Source organism: Spermophilus citellus (genome assembly GCF_964194105.1).
Source record: "Spermophilus citellus genome assembly, chromosome: 6".
Taxonomy (NCBI): domain Eukaryota; kingdom Metazoa; phylum Chordata; class Mammalia; order Rodentia; family Sciuridae; genus Spermophilus; species Spermophilus citellus.
Genome location: NC_138187.1, coordinates 152,433,133 through 152,446,271, shown reverse-complemented (window position 1 = coordinate 152,446,271; position 13,139 = coordinate 152,433,133). Strand labels below are relative to the sequence as shown.

Below are 13,139 nucleotides of genomic sequence, written 5' to 3'. Positions count from 1 at the left end.
ACCCAGCTAACTCTGGGGACTAAAGTTTAAGTTCCACTTAAAGTGGAGCAAGTGAGTATCTGTCAGGAGAGGATATCTCTGCCACCACTGCCCAAACTGCTCAAAGTTGGAGTTCTCTTCTTGGCCAAGGAAGAGCAGCTCATCAGGGCCCATCCGCTCCTTCTCTTTCATCCTGGGTTGGGTAGTCCTATTTCTTAGCATTTGACTCAGCTCATTGCTCTCCCAGTACCCAGGATCAGACAGATCTGCTGGGCTTGAATTCATCAGTGATGACCAGAGGTGTGCAAGCAATCTGGGTTCTCCCTTCAAAGGGACTGCTCTTCATAAAGAGCAAGTGGGGACATCTCTGGTGGTGGTAGTGTCTGAATAGCACTGAAGGAGTTCTTTGCAGGTTTAATCAAATGCACCAAATGCAGGCTGCTGATTAGGCATCTGGCTGCCTTGTTCTTCACTAAGAATTTAGGTCCCTGGCAAGGCCTTTAGGATTTGGAGGTGGTGGGACAGTGAAGGGGATTGGTAGGAGGCAAGCAAGTGAAGTGGTGTTAAATATGGGGGTGGACTTGAAGAAAGGGACTTGGATGCTCCTTGGAGGGACATTTCTTGGGAGGGATGCACCTGCAAAGGAGGCTCCTCCTCTTCTCCCCGTAACCCTCCTTCCCACCCTCACCCTCCAGGTGTGCAGCAGTGAGACAGCTGGAGCTGCGGGGGTCTCTAGTATTAGCCAGGCAGGCGGTTCACTTCCCCCTGGGGCCTGAGCATCTTCCTGCCACCCCCACCTCAGTTTCTGGCCTTCCCTTTTTCCTCCCCTAGTTCCCTGCTTCAGCAGCTTCGCGATTGGCTGGCGCGTGGTGCTTCTAGGCAGCACCCCTTCATTGGAAGCGAAGGAGCATCTCTAAGCAGATATTCTTCCTGCTGCTGTTCACGTCCTCCCACAACCACCCCTGGCCGGCTTCTCCCTCTCTCCTCCTCTCCGCATTCCCACCCCCACAGAGAGATCCCGGGCCGTGCAGTGACTGAATTGAACGTATCTAGGTGGGGGTTCGGGGCGGGGGAGGGGTCCGGCCCCTGCAGTCACGCCAGCCTGGGAGCTGCACAAAGCGGACAGATCTCATTGTGTTGCGTGCTGCGGCTGCAAATAACTCCTCCGGGCAGGTCTCTACCGCTTTCCCAGTCGGGGGGCACCCTCCCCACTCCCCCCCGTCCGCTTTCCACAATTCTCCCCAATTTTCCCACCCACCCGGCTCCGCTTTGCTGTGCCCCTCTCTTAGGGCGTGTTCATTCAGACAGGCGCCCTTCGGTTTTCTTGCGCTAGACAAAGCCGCCCAGCTGCCCCGCGGGTGGCAAAGTGTGCCAGCAGCCATCGTTGGCACCTCGGACAGCGTCAACGAAACTCCCCTGGCGTCTCTGGGCTCCCCACTCAGCCGAGTTCAGCACCTCGGCTACTTCCGGCTGGGCCCAGGCTCGAGGGCTGGAAACGATGTATGTTTCCTGCACCATGCGGTTGCCTCCTTTCCCGTTTTCTCTTCCGCTGCAAAGACATCGCCTTTCCACCAGGCGCTGTGAGCGCAAGGTGTGGCTGTGAATCTTACTCCTCCCTTCTTTGTCTTTGGCCAAAATGGACCAAAGAGAGTCGAAGGACAGACGCTCCAGGGAGTCGATTTCAGCATCAAGCTCAGCACCTTGGCCAGAAGCCCTGTCCCAATGGTCTTTTTCTGTCTCCACGTTGGAAACTTTACAGTGAATTCTACAGCCTCTAGGCTGTTCTAACAGTGTTCTGAGAACATGTGCTAACGCGCTTATTGGAGCCCAGTTGGAAAATTTAAAAATACACTGTTTTTTTTTATTCTGGCTGTACAAGGTAATTGACTAATATATTCCCTCTGGTGGTGAGCACGTGGAAACATTGTGCCTCCATGGGCCACTTTTCTTCAAAACCACAGCTAAGTTCCTAGTCTCACCTTCCGCTTTTTTTCGGTCCAGTTACTGAAATGTCTTTCTTTTTCTTACTGGGAGTCAGTAAGTAGTGGTTACCCATGAAATTTGGAGTTAGACTGCCTGGGTTTAAATCCTAGTTCTGTCACAAACTGTGACCTTGAAAAGTTATTTCATTCCTCTGTGACTCAGTTTCCTTATCTTTATAGTGGAAATGATAATAATGAGTTACTGGGGGAATTAAATGAGTTAATGTATATCAAGTGCTTAGAACATTACCCTATTACCTAATAAACATTGGATTGTCCTTTAGAAATTTCAGCAACACCCAAAGGGGGGGGGGTCTTAGTTCAAGGTGCAGTTGTTTAGATTTTTGTTTCTCAAAGAGAACAAGGTGTTACACCTGCATTACTTGGGCACCTCTTAAAAATTCAGAGTCCTGGGCCCCACACCAGACTTACCGAATTAGAATCTGTTTAAACAAGATCCCTAGATGATCACTATGTATTTAATTGACTAATGTGTCTCCTGTGGTGGTGACCAGTTCGGGAAGTGCTTCTCTGCTCTTTGTAGGGGCAGAATTATTAAAAACAAGAAAGTTGTACAAGAACATGTCAAGACCTGCTTTAGTACTGACATATTTTGCATGTAGCATGTTTGAGGAGTTTGATTGCACTACTCCAGCTTGTGAGACTTGAACTTTTTTTAGCCACAGAAAGTCACTGTGGAACCAGGAGAATAATGTGCTCTTGTGTGTGCCATGCGTGTTTTAATCTTATTGGTCTGAAAGGATGATTAAGTAAAAGGAACTATATAATTTATGTTCATAAAACCCTCTAATTGGGGGAGGGTTGTTTCTGGCTGTTAATAAAGGAAGTCTACTTCTTATTTGAAGAAATGCCTAAGATAACCTAGATTTGGCATGAAAAATGGTGGCAAGTCAACAGCCCACTCTGAATGTGCTTCATTTTTCTTGGAAGCTACATCTGCATAGGGAGATAATTTTATTTTCTTCTGACACTCTTTTTTCTGCAGTGGATACCATAGCCTTTTTGAAAATGCTAATCTGATTTAAAATGTGATATTACATGTTAAAGGATTCCTCCGTTACTTTCTGGGTTATCTAATGGATCTAACAAGAGTATTCTCTCAGGCAGTTGGCTGTTCTGAAGGCCATTCCATGGTCACTGGGCTGCATGCTTACCAGATCTTAATGGTCTGTGCTTGGGGTCAGTTGCCCTGTGCATGGACACACAGGTTGGTGAGATGCCCCACAATTTTTTGCACTTTCCCAGGTCAGGGTGAAGGGATGAAGTTGGAGACTGTGCCATAGATGGGCAGTAGAATATTTTTTTTTCCCTCTACCTACTTGGTTGTCTCAGTAGGCAAGCACACGTTTTATGTGGAATTGAACATGGTTTAAAGTAGGAAGATCAAGTGTGCTTGTAGCCACTGAGATGATAAAATTTATTATAATGAACCTGTCAATATTCATTCATGATTTCGTGTGGAAAATTTCAGTGTATGCCCAAAGCTCTGTGGGTCAGAGCTTATATGTTTTATTATGGTGAATTTTCCATTGTAAATTGCTTGATAAATTGTAAATTTACTTTGAAGGATTTGGATGAGGGTTATGGAAAGTTTTAGTTCCTAAATCTCCCCATTTTGGCATATACGTTTATCCTTCTTTGGTTGTCTGTAAGTATACAGCACTTTGCAAGATACTAAACTGTTTTCCTGGTAAGAATTTCAGGTTTGCTGCAACTCTAGTAGACCATGAGTCAGGGTGCCTTGGTCAGGGTGGAGGGGAGGAACCCATAAGGATAAAGTCTCTAATAATATCCTATGACTAGATGATGCAAAAAGGCTCCACCTCCTCCAGGTACCTGTGCACAGATGCAGACAGTGAAATAGTGACTTGTAGCTGGCATCAGGGCTGCAGGATAAAGGGCTTTGTTTCCTGAGGCTTCCAGGACAATCTCTGAATTGCCTGTTGGCTTTGTCCTTAATATGAGGTGTGGGTATTGTTTCCTCTGGAAGCCAGGCCAAAACTGGTTGTGGGGACCATTTGTAATTGGGATGTAGCCTGGAAAGTGAGTTGGAGTGAAGGAGTTTGACAGAAATGAAATGACTTGAGGATGGAGACAAAAATATCTTGGATGTGATAGTTTTCTCTGTTGGTTTGCATGTCATCATTTCCCCAGTTCCCTGCAGTTGCCTTCCCTGCAAGAGGTGCAGTGCACACTGAATTGAAGGAGGAGGAGGAAAATAATGAGAGCAGGCCTTCTTTCCCCCTGCCTGGAAGTACCAGACTCTGGAATTATTAGTTCCATCCAAAATTACTTCTCTCTTTTTAGCCATGGCTCAACAGAATGTAGGTGTCCCCTCCCCAAACTCTGCTGTTTTCCCCTGCTCTTTATAAGAACATCTGCTTTCTTTCAACCTTCACAATCTTAGTTAAAACAGAGTCAAGATTTGCTAAGCCACAGAGCTCTTGCAAACCCTTTGACTCTGTGAGTTTGATCAGCAGATCAGTAGCCTCCCTCTGCCCTTGGTGGGGCTACCAAGGAAGTTGAAGCTCACCAGACACCAGAGTCCCACTATGCCATCCAGGTCTTCAGAGGCCACGCTGCTGATCTTATTTTACTTATCAGTGACCACAAAGACATAAAAGAGGGAACCTAAACGTAACTGTAATTAATATCCTTTTATTCAAAGAAGCAAAGGCCAGGTCTTTACTTTCCCTTTCTGTCCCATCCTCTGCCCATCTTTTCATCTTTCTATATTTCTCCCTCTCTCATTTTTAGGTTTAGCCTTTGTGAATAATTCATTATGTGTGGGTTTTTCCTAGGATTTTCAGAAAAGGAAGGCTATTTGTCTTGTTCTTAAAAAATGATTAAGGTCTCTTGCAAAGGGCCAGCTTCAGAAATCAACTTTTTTCAAAGTTCTTCTATTTTCTTCCATGTGACCGAGACAGGAGAAAGGTAGCCGGAGAAGGGGGGAATCTTTTAACATGTTCTCTCTCATCATTTTTATAATGACTGCCTCCTACACAGCCCTGTTGCATTTGGGTACCCCATAAACATGCACCTACTCCTCTCCTCTACTTAGAGACCACAGTTAACTAGAAGGTATTTATGTCCCCAAGTACTTGTCATTCAGAATCCCTTGAGTTTTTTCATGCTGGTGTGTGTTGGACTACTGAGCTAAGAAACAGGCTTCTGTAAACGTTTCTTTTCAAGTTCTGGAATGAATTCATGTAGGAATTCATGTGGGGGCGTTGTGGGGTTCAGACATTGGAATTACTATGTAACGCTCCCCACCCCCAACCATGTAGCTTCTAAAGCTATCCCTTTTAAAGAGGGATAGAAATATCTGAAACTAGGATCATTTCTCTTCCCATCCTCTAAACCTGCAAAGAGGGCTTGTGTGGGAGCTCCAGACATGTTTCTAGCATCAGCATTAATAGTACAGAAAGTACAGCACAGAGTTTTTAAGCTCCTCCAGCCTAGTGGTCTCTTGAATGATAAGCCTGTTTCAGGAGATGTCTGTGGTGTGTCTGCTCACCAGGTACCCGGAATATGTTTCCTTAATTTTTTTATTTCCTGTCTCTTTGGAAAAATCTTTGGATACAAACCCTGATAAGCCCTGTGTCCATATCTCTGGAAAGCAAGGTACGACTCCAGGGTGTGTGCTTAAGAGGTAAAGATGAGCCAGACGAAGGAGAAGAGCAATGAGTGGCTTTTTAAAAGTGTCACTTATCCATGAGATCCCACTGGTAGAGCAGTGAGTAATACTTAGGAACTTCTTATAGATTTATTTATTTATTTGTTTTGGTGATGCTCCCCAGGGCTGGTGCAGGCTAGGCAAGCACTCTACCACTGAGCTCTATCCCTGGCTCTCATCTTGTATTTTGAGCTCTAAATTCATAGGACTAAACAGTTACACTCTAAGTTCTCTTGTGTATTAAAAGGAGGGAGGGAGTTTGAAGTTGACCATTTTTAAAGCTGTGGCTCATTCCAGAAGCAGGCAGGCAGGACTTAGGATTATAGCGTCCAGCAAGGCTCTAGCCACAGGCTTCTGTGGTCTAGCCATGTCACAAGGGGCTTCAGAGAGAGGCCCCTCATGGCACCCATGCCAAGTGTGGTCTGATTCATACCAATGTATGAATCTTGGATGCAAGTTTGCATAATTTTGAGGATGTGTGTGTGTGTGTGTGCATGTGTGTGTGTGTGTATGTATTTGCTGCATTAGGGAGCTACGTCTCTGAAGAACTTGGAAGGCCCCTTTCAGATGTGTAATTAAAAGGCGGTTTTCTTTATTTTCTTTTCCCATTTAGAGGAGGGGTCAAAAGGATATGGCTGGATGGAAGATAACAGGTTAGAGGGGAAAGAGGAGATGCTCTGGTCAGTGTGATAAATGGAGCCGTGCTGGTGATCAGACTGGTGTTCCCACTGCCAAGCTACAGGCGTTATGGGTGGCCTCCCGGACAAGTGAAGACGGGAGGAAAATGAATAAAACACATCCTCATAAATCTTTCCCAGTTTTCAACTTAGCTGTCACTTGAAAGTTTGTAAACTTTCTGTGCCTCTTTCTCAATTTCCACACTATTGTCTCATGGGGTTGGTCAGAGTCAAAAGCATGAAATGGATTTTCAACAGTCACTCACTAACATCCTGGCAATTTCCAGCTGTGTGCTATCGGCAACTATTTTACTACCATTCTGTCAGCCACCATTCCTTGCAGCAGGCGATTTCCATCTGCAAGAAGGCTGACTCTTCAGTTCTTTTGTGTTGAATTGACATATGCACTCTGCCTGACTCATCTACCCTGCTGTCTCTCAAACTTGAGTGTGTCCTAGTCTCACCTGGAGGGCTTGCCAGAGCATAGATCTCTGGACGATGGTAGTGGCGTACACCTGTCATCCCAGCTACTCAGGAGGTTGAGGCAGGAGGATCACAGGTTCCAGGCCAGCCTCAGCAGCTTAGTAAGACTGTCTCAAAATAAAAAATAAAAAAGGGCTAGGGATGTAACTTGGTGGTAGAGTGGCCCTGGATTTAGTCCTCAGTAACACACACACACAGGTACAGAGTGCTGACCCCATTCTTGGAGTTCCTGATTCAGTGGCAACTGAGAATGCTCATGAGTCACAGCTTCCCAAGTGATACTGATGTTATTGATCTCAGAATCATACTTTGAGCACCATTGCTGTAGTTGGTTTTGCTGTCTGCCTGGCAGTGACCTTAGAGAACCAGTCTTACAAAGTCCCATTCCCCATTCTAAATCTCTCATATACTAGGCTAAAGCCCTGCTGCCAACATAAGCTTGTTCTCTGGGTGTAGACAGTGAGGCTTGAGACCTTTCTATCAAAATGCAGATGGTCCTGCGGAGCAGGGACATATTAAGCTAATCTGTATTACCAAGTTCAAGTTGGTTCATCTTGTTCTGTCTAGCATTATGGCAGAGGAAGCTCTTCTGAGAATGGTCATGCACCTTTAATTGCAGTACCTAGCACAGTGCTGGCACATGGTGAGGATTCAATAAACCTTTGTTGAATGATTTATAATTAAATTAGTTATTCTTGATTTAACGAGCATCCATAAAGTATCTGTTATGTGCCTTGCAGTGCCCTGACCAAGGTCTATGGGACTAGATGTGGCCTGGTAGTGGTATGAGAGCTCTGAGTGGGTGGGAGAGGAATGAAGGGTCATTGCATGGGAATTAGGAAGTTTGTGAGAGACCAGCTTTACCTACTTCACAGTTTTGCTCAGGATTCTTCCAAGTTCCACATTATGCAGTGTGGGTTTCCCGGCTGTTTAAAAAAACATGAACTATTTATTATCTGGTATTTTGTTATAAAGAACTCTTTTATTAATTGGCATGCAGACATATTAGTATAATGACAGTTGAGATTTGTGAGATGGCCCTTAGGCACACACAAGGTTGTAGTGCTTCCTTAGCATTGCCAATAAAGCATTCATTACATGAGGTTCAGCATCGTTTCAATTGTGTGCGACCTTCTTGTGCTGTATTCTGAGCTTTCACAAATTATAATCCATATTGATATAAAAAGTAGCTCTTCATCACATTATTTTTGTTAAATTAATCAAGTTTTCTTTTCCAGCTACCCCAGATAACACAGGATTTGTTGCATTATTCTAGAAATTAGTTTTTTCAACTCTAGAAATACAGTGGAATTGAAGATGAATCCTAGTGCAATTTTCATATCATGAGGTGGTGGTTAGAGAAGAGTCATTATTTTAAAAACGAATTGATAGCTCAGCAGGCTTTAGATTTGCTGGGCAGGTTCCCAACTGGTAAACTGGCATTGCATCTAACTAGGGGTGCTTGCTTCATGCTTCTGTGGACTAACATTGGAAAGGAACCACCAACATTTCCAGGAGAGTTACAGTAGGCATCTCAGCAGCCCTTGTCAGATGAGACCTTCCCTAACTTGATTCTGAATTCTCCAACTTCTGTGCCTTGGACTTGTTTCCAGGTTCTTTTACTGTCATTTCTCTTCTTGATCAATATCGGGGGATGCTGGAATCTAAAACCTGTCAGTTGCAGGATGATAGTCTCTTAAGTTCTTAAGGGTCAGTTTTAAACTCTGTGGAACTTTAGAGTTGGGAATGACCTGAGTGACTGTCTAGATGGCATCCAGAAGACTCCTTTTGGAGTACTGGGATTGGTAGAGCCCTTTAATACAGTGTTTATTTACTTGTTTTCTATGTCACAAATCCCGTTGACATCTGATGGATGCTGGAAAATTCCCACCTACTATGCTGGAAAATTCCCACCTGTGGCCTTTGCACCTGTGGTCCCTTCTGTCTGGGGTGACTGATTGGGGATGTGCTCAGTTCATTTCCTCTGTGAAGCCTTCCTTGACTTCTCTTAGCAGAATATTTTAGTCAGCCTTTTCACTGCTGTGTCTAAAGGACCTAGACAGAGCAATTGTAGGGGAGGAAATGTTTATTTGATGGCTGATGGTTTCAGAGGTCTAAGTCCATGGACAGCCAACTTCATTCCTCAGGGTTCAAGGTGAGGCAGGACATCATAGCAGAAGAGTGTTGCAGAGGGAAGTGGCTTATTTTGGTGATCAAGAAGCAGAGAGAGACTCCACTCTCCAGATACAAAATATATACCCCAGGTAGCCCTCGCCCCAAGGAACCCCCAGTCACACCTCACCTGCCTCCAGTTACCACTTGGTTAATCCCATCAGGGATCACTTCACTGATCAGGTTAAGGCTAGAACCCAATCATTTCTCTTTCAAACCTTCTGGCATTGTCTCACACATGAGCTTTTGGGGGATCCCACATCTAAATAACACAGAATGACATCCACTCCATCCCCTGGGCTCTCATAGGGCACCTTGTTTATTAGTTTATTATAACACTTACTGTATAGCCTCAGTCTTGTTTAAAAATCCCCATCCATGAGTTTTTTAAATTACAAGAACATAGAACAGTGATTTGTCAAAACTGGTGTCTAACACATTCGTTTCAATTAAAGTACTTTTTTCTTAGTTTTCTTTTTAAAAGGAATAATGTCTATTTTGGACTTGACTTGAGGTTGCAGTCAGCAGAAAACCTTGAATTCTTTTAATATGCATTATTAACAGTGTTGTTTCCCCCCACTCTAATCTCACTCAGTTTAATTTTTGAGTCTAGATTCGGGACTTGGTTTATTTCAAGTACATTTTGTCTCCTTGCGTTTGATCCTACTATCCATCCATCCTGTAGAGATTCTTTTCAGGTGGGGACAAGGAACTAATAATTGAGCATCCACCAAATATCAGACTCTCTGCCTTTAAACAAACCAACAAGCCAATGAGACACATGTTATTTATCTGTACTTTAAATGTAAAGAAACCAAGGCTAAAGAAGATTAAGTCAGAAGAGTCAAGTTACCACCATGAAGCAGTTTCTACCACACATTGTCTCTGGAATTGGTGTGTAATGTGAACTCCTCACCCTGAGCTCTGTGTCACCTACAGCTTTGATAGGCACATGCTTTATGAAGCTCTTATTGGAATGCCTAATACGTGGACGGGTATCACCAGCGCATTAGCCAGTGCCCATCGATAGTTCAGCTATTCTCAGATCTGAACTATGCTTTTTAGCCAACTGACACATCTCTTATTTTGTCTGTAAAAAATATTGTGGGGGATGTCCTTGTCACATGCTTTACTGGAATCAATACATGCTTTCAGGACTATTTCACATCTCTTTTAAGCTGGGATGTAGCAGCTTGCTTTCTCCAAAGTCCACTTTATGTATCATTTTTAGAGACTCAGGCAATATTTTATTTCTTTCCCAGACAATGAAAGAATCTCAGAAATTAAAGGGATATGAGACATTATCTCGTCCAATGCCCAGTTGGTGAAAGCTTTGCCTTGGAGCTCAGGATTTTCCAGTCTCTACTTGGAAATTTCAGTGTGTCAAAATGTGGCCTCTGGATTCAAATCTCAGGACCACCTCTGTCACATCCTAACTGTACACCTCAGCAACCTGCTTAACCTTGCTTGTGCCTGAGATTCCTTAAACATAAAATGGGAATAGTAATTTTACCTATAGGATGAATTTGTAGGGCTTATGTGAAGCGCATAGAATAGTGTTTGGTGCATAGTAAGTCATCAATAATTGTTAGTTATTAATAGCTGGTTAATTTAGGTTGATTCAATGTTAAACCTCTGCAGCAAAGTTTTCTCTTAACAGTACTGTCTCACTTCCTATGGACTCTTGGTAGCTTTTTTGCCTGAATGTTGCCAGGGGCAGTCCATGTGATTTTACTTCTAATACTTGCTTGAGCTTCAGTCTTCAGGGAGAGATGGAGCTCACTTTCCTTGCTCTGCTGATCTTGCTTTGTAAGACTGTTGTGAGGTTATCAGTGGCCAATGTCTACGAAAGCCCTTTGCAAACCTGTCAGGTATTAGCACCAGTGTTAATGTTGATGGATTTACTAGTTGCCAGATTACTGCACTAAGTGCTATCCATGGATCATTACATTTATTCCCCATGACAATCCTATGCAGATATGCATTCCTGTTTTCTGCATTTCACAGTTGAGGGGATTAAGATATGGAGAGGTTAACTCATTTGCCTGAGATTCTGCAGTGAGTGAGAGCTGGAGGCCGGATCAGAGCCAGTATTCTTAACCACTGCATCTAGATAGTCTTTACATGAGCCTTTTTTCCCCTTCTCAAAGTTAATGGGTTCACATTTTTTAAAAATAAGATCTAAAATGTCTTTCACAGGGGGTGGTGGCACACACTTGTAATCCCTGCTACTTAAGAGGTTGAGGCTGGAGAATGGCAAGTTTGAGGCCAGCCTGGGCAACTTAGAGACACCTGTCTCAAAATAAAATAAAATAATAAAAAAATCCCCCAAAAAAACAACAACAAAAAAATGGTTTGGGGCTGTGTTTCAGTAACGAAGCACTTGCCTAGCATGAGTGAGCCTCTGGGTTCAACCCTCCCAGTCTTTCTCATATATAAACACACAAACAAACAAACAAACAAACACTCATGTTTCTAATGCTGATTTTATGTCAATAGTATCCATAATGACACATTTGGATTTATAATCCAGAAAAAAAAATCTTAACAAGTGATAATGGAACAAAATTTTCCAACCAGCTTTTGATAAAAGCATAAAAGCAGATCAGAGATTCAAAATAATTAACATCCTTAAACAAACTCACATGATTTTATTTGTGCAAAAAATGGCAACCAACGCCAGGCACTGTGGCACAGGCCTGTAATCCCCGTGGCTTGAGAGGCTGAGGCAGAAGGATGGCAAGTTCAAAGCCAGCCTCAGCAAAAGTGAGGTACTAAGCAACTCAGACCCTGTTTCTAAATAAAATTTAAAAAATAGGGCTGGGGATGTGGCTCAGCGGTCAAGTGCCCTGAGTTCAATCCCCAGTACCAAAAAAAAGGGCAGCCAAACATTTGAGATGGTCTGATTGATGACATATAAAGACCCTTTGACAGACCCCGCTTGGTCCCTGGGCAGATTTTCTGGTCTTCTGGCTACTCCCTGTCATCCAGGTTCTTTGCATACTTAAGGTCTCTGTCCTGTTCTATCAGAGAAGAGCATCAGAGTCAGGACCTAGGAACTGTGGAGGAAGCTTCTGAAAGGGCTAGAGTGACGTGTGTTGGGAGAGAAGCTCCAGGGCTCAAGCCCTCAGGCTTTTGCCTAGTGAGCTTCATGAAGGGCATCTCTCTGCCCACCATATGGAGGGTGTTTTACCTGGGGGAACTGGTTGCTGGTGTGCACGAGAATGCAGAATTAGGATGTACCACTTGGCTTCTGGAAACCAGACAGAGCCTCAGAAGAAATTAAGGAGTGGGCCTAAAAAAGTTAAAGGCATGATCTTTCCTCTCTGCTAACTTGGGATTGTATTTGCATGGCCATTTGTGTTTGTGAAATAGCTGAGCCATATGGATGCGAAGTGTGCATGTGTTCTTCTGGTCTGTTGATGGGAGGAGCAGTGGAGGACGTGGGCTTGTCTGGAGGTGGAGTCAGGGGTAGATGTGGTAACGTGAGGAGGGGGCAGGTTTGAGGAATGTGGGCCCACGTAAATTCAGAGGATCTAAGCATTTTGGCCAGATAATGCTCCTTTCTCAAAGAGTTGCATACGTATGTATTTATTTATTTTTGAGATTGCTATCTGTCCCTCACCTATCCTGGAGTTCTGTGAATGAGGGTACTTCTTCCCTGGGTGACCCCTTTCCTTGGTGATGATTAGAAAGTAGCAGATGCCCTTCCTGAACTTACAGCCTCGGAAAGACCGGGCTCACTTTTGTCTCAAATATCAGTAGACAGACTCAAGATAGCAAAGCCACGGAATAGACAGATGCTAGGCTGTTAGAACTGTCCGGCAGCTTTCCATGCTTCTGCTTGAAAGAGGCTGGGTTCATAAAGCCCTGCACACTCCTAAGGCCTGTCATCTCCCTTTTTCTTTTAGCTTCATCTATTTTTATCCTTTTCACCAACATTCTACAGAGACCATCATCTAGGGCTGGTGAGCTTTTATTCCCAGGTGTTCAGACCTGGGAATAGATGGAGGAAACTCACCTTTAACGAATGCCCGTTGGGTGATGAGCGCTCTACAGAGTGCTTTAGAGGCACGCATGATTTAATCCAACCTTGTGTGAAATGAAAATTGTTCTAGGTTTATAGACGATTAGCTCAAGGTCATGGGT

General features: G+C 44.0%; 1 protein-coding gene across 1 annotated transcript in view; it reads left to right on the top strand.

The window, feature by feature from the left end:
• Window positions 1–13,139, top strand: part of CACNA1E (calcium voltage-gated channel subunit alpha1 E) — a 494,748-nt gene that overhangs the window by 194,536 nt on the left and 287,073 nt on the right. The window lies entirely within an intron of this gene.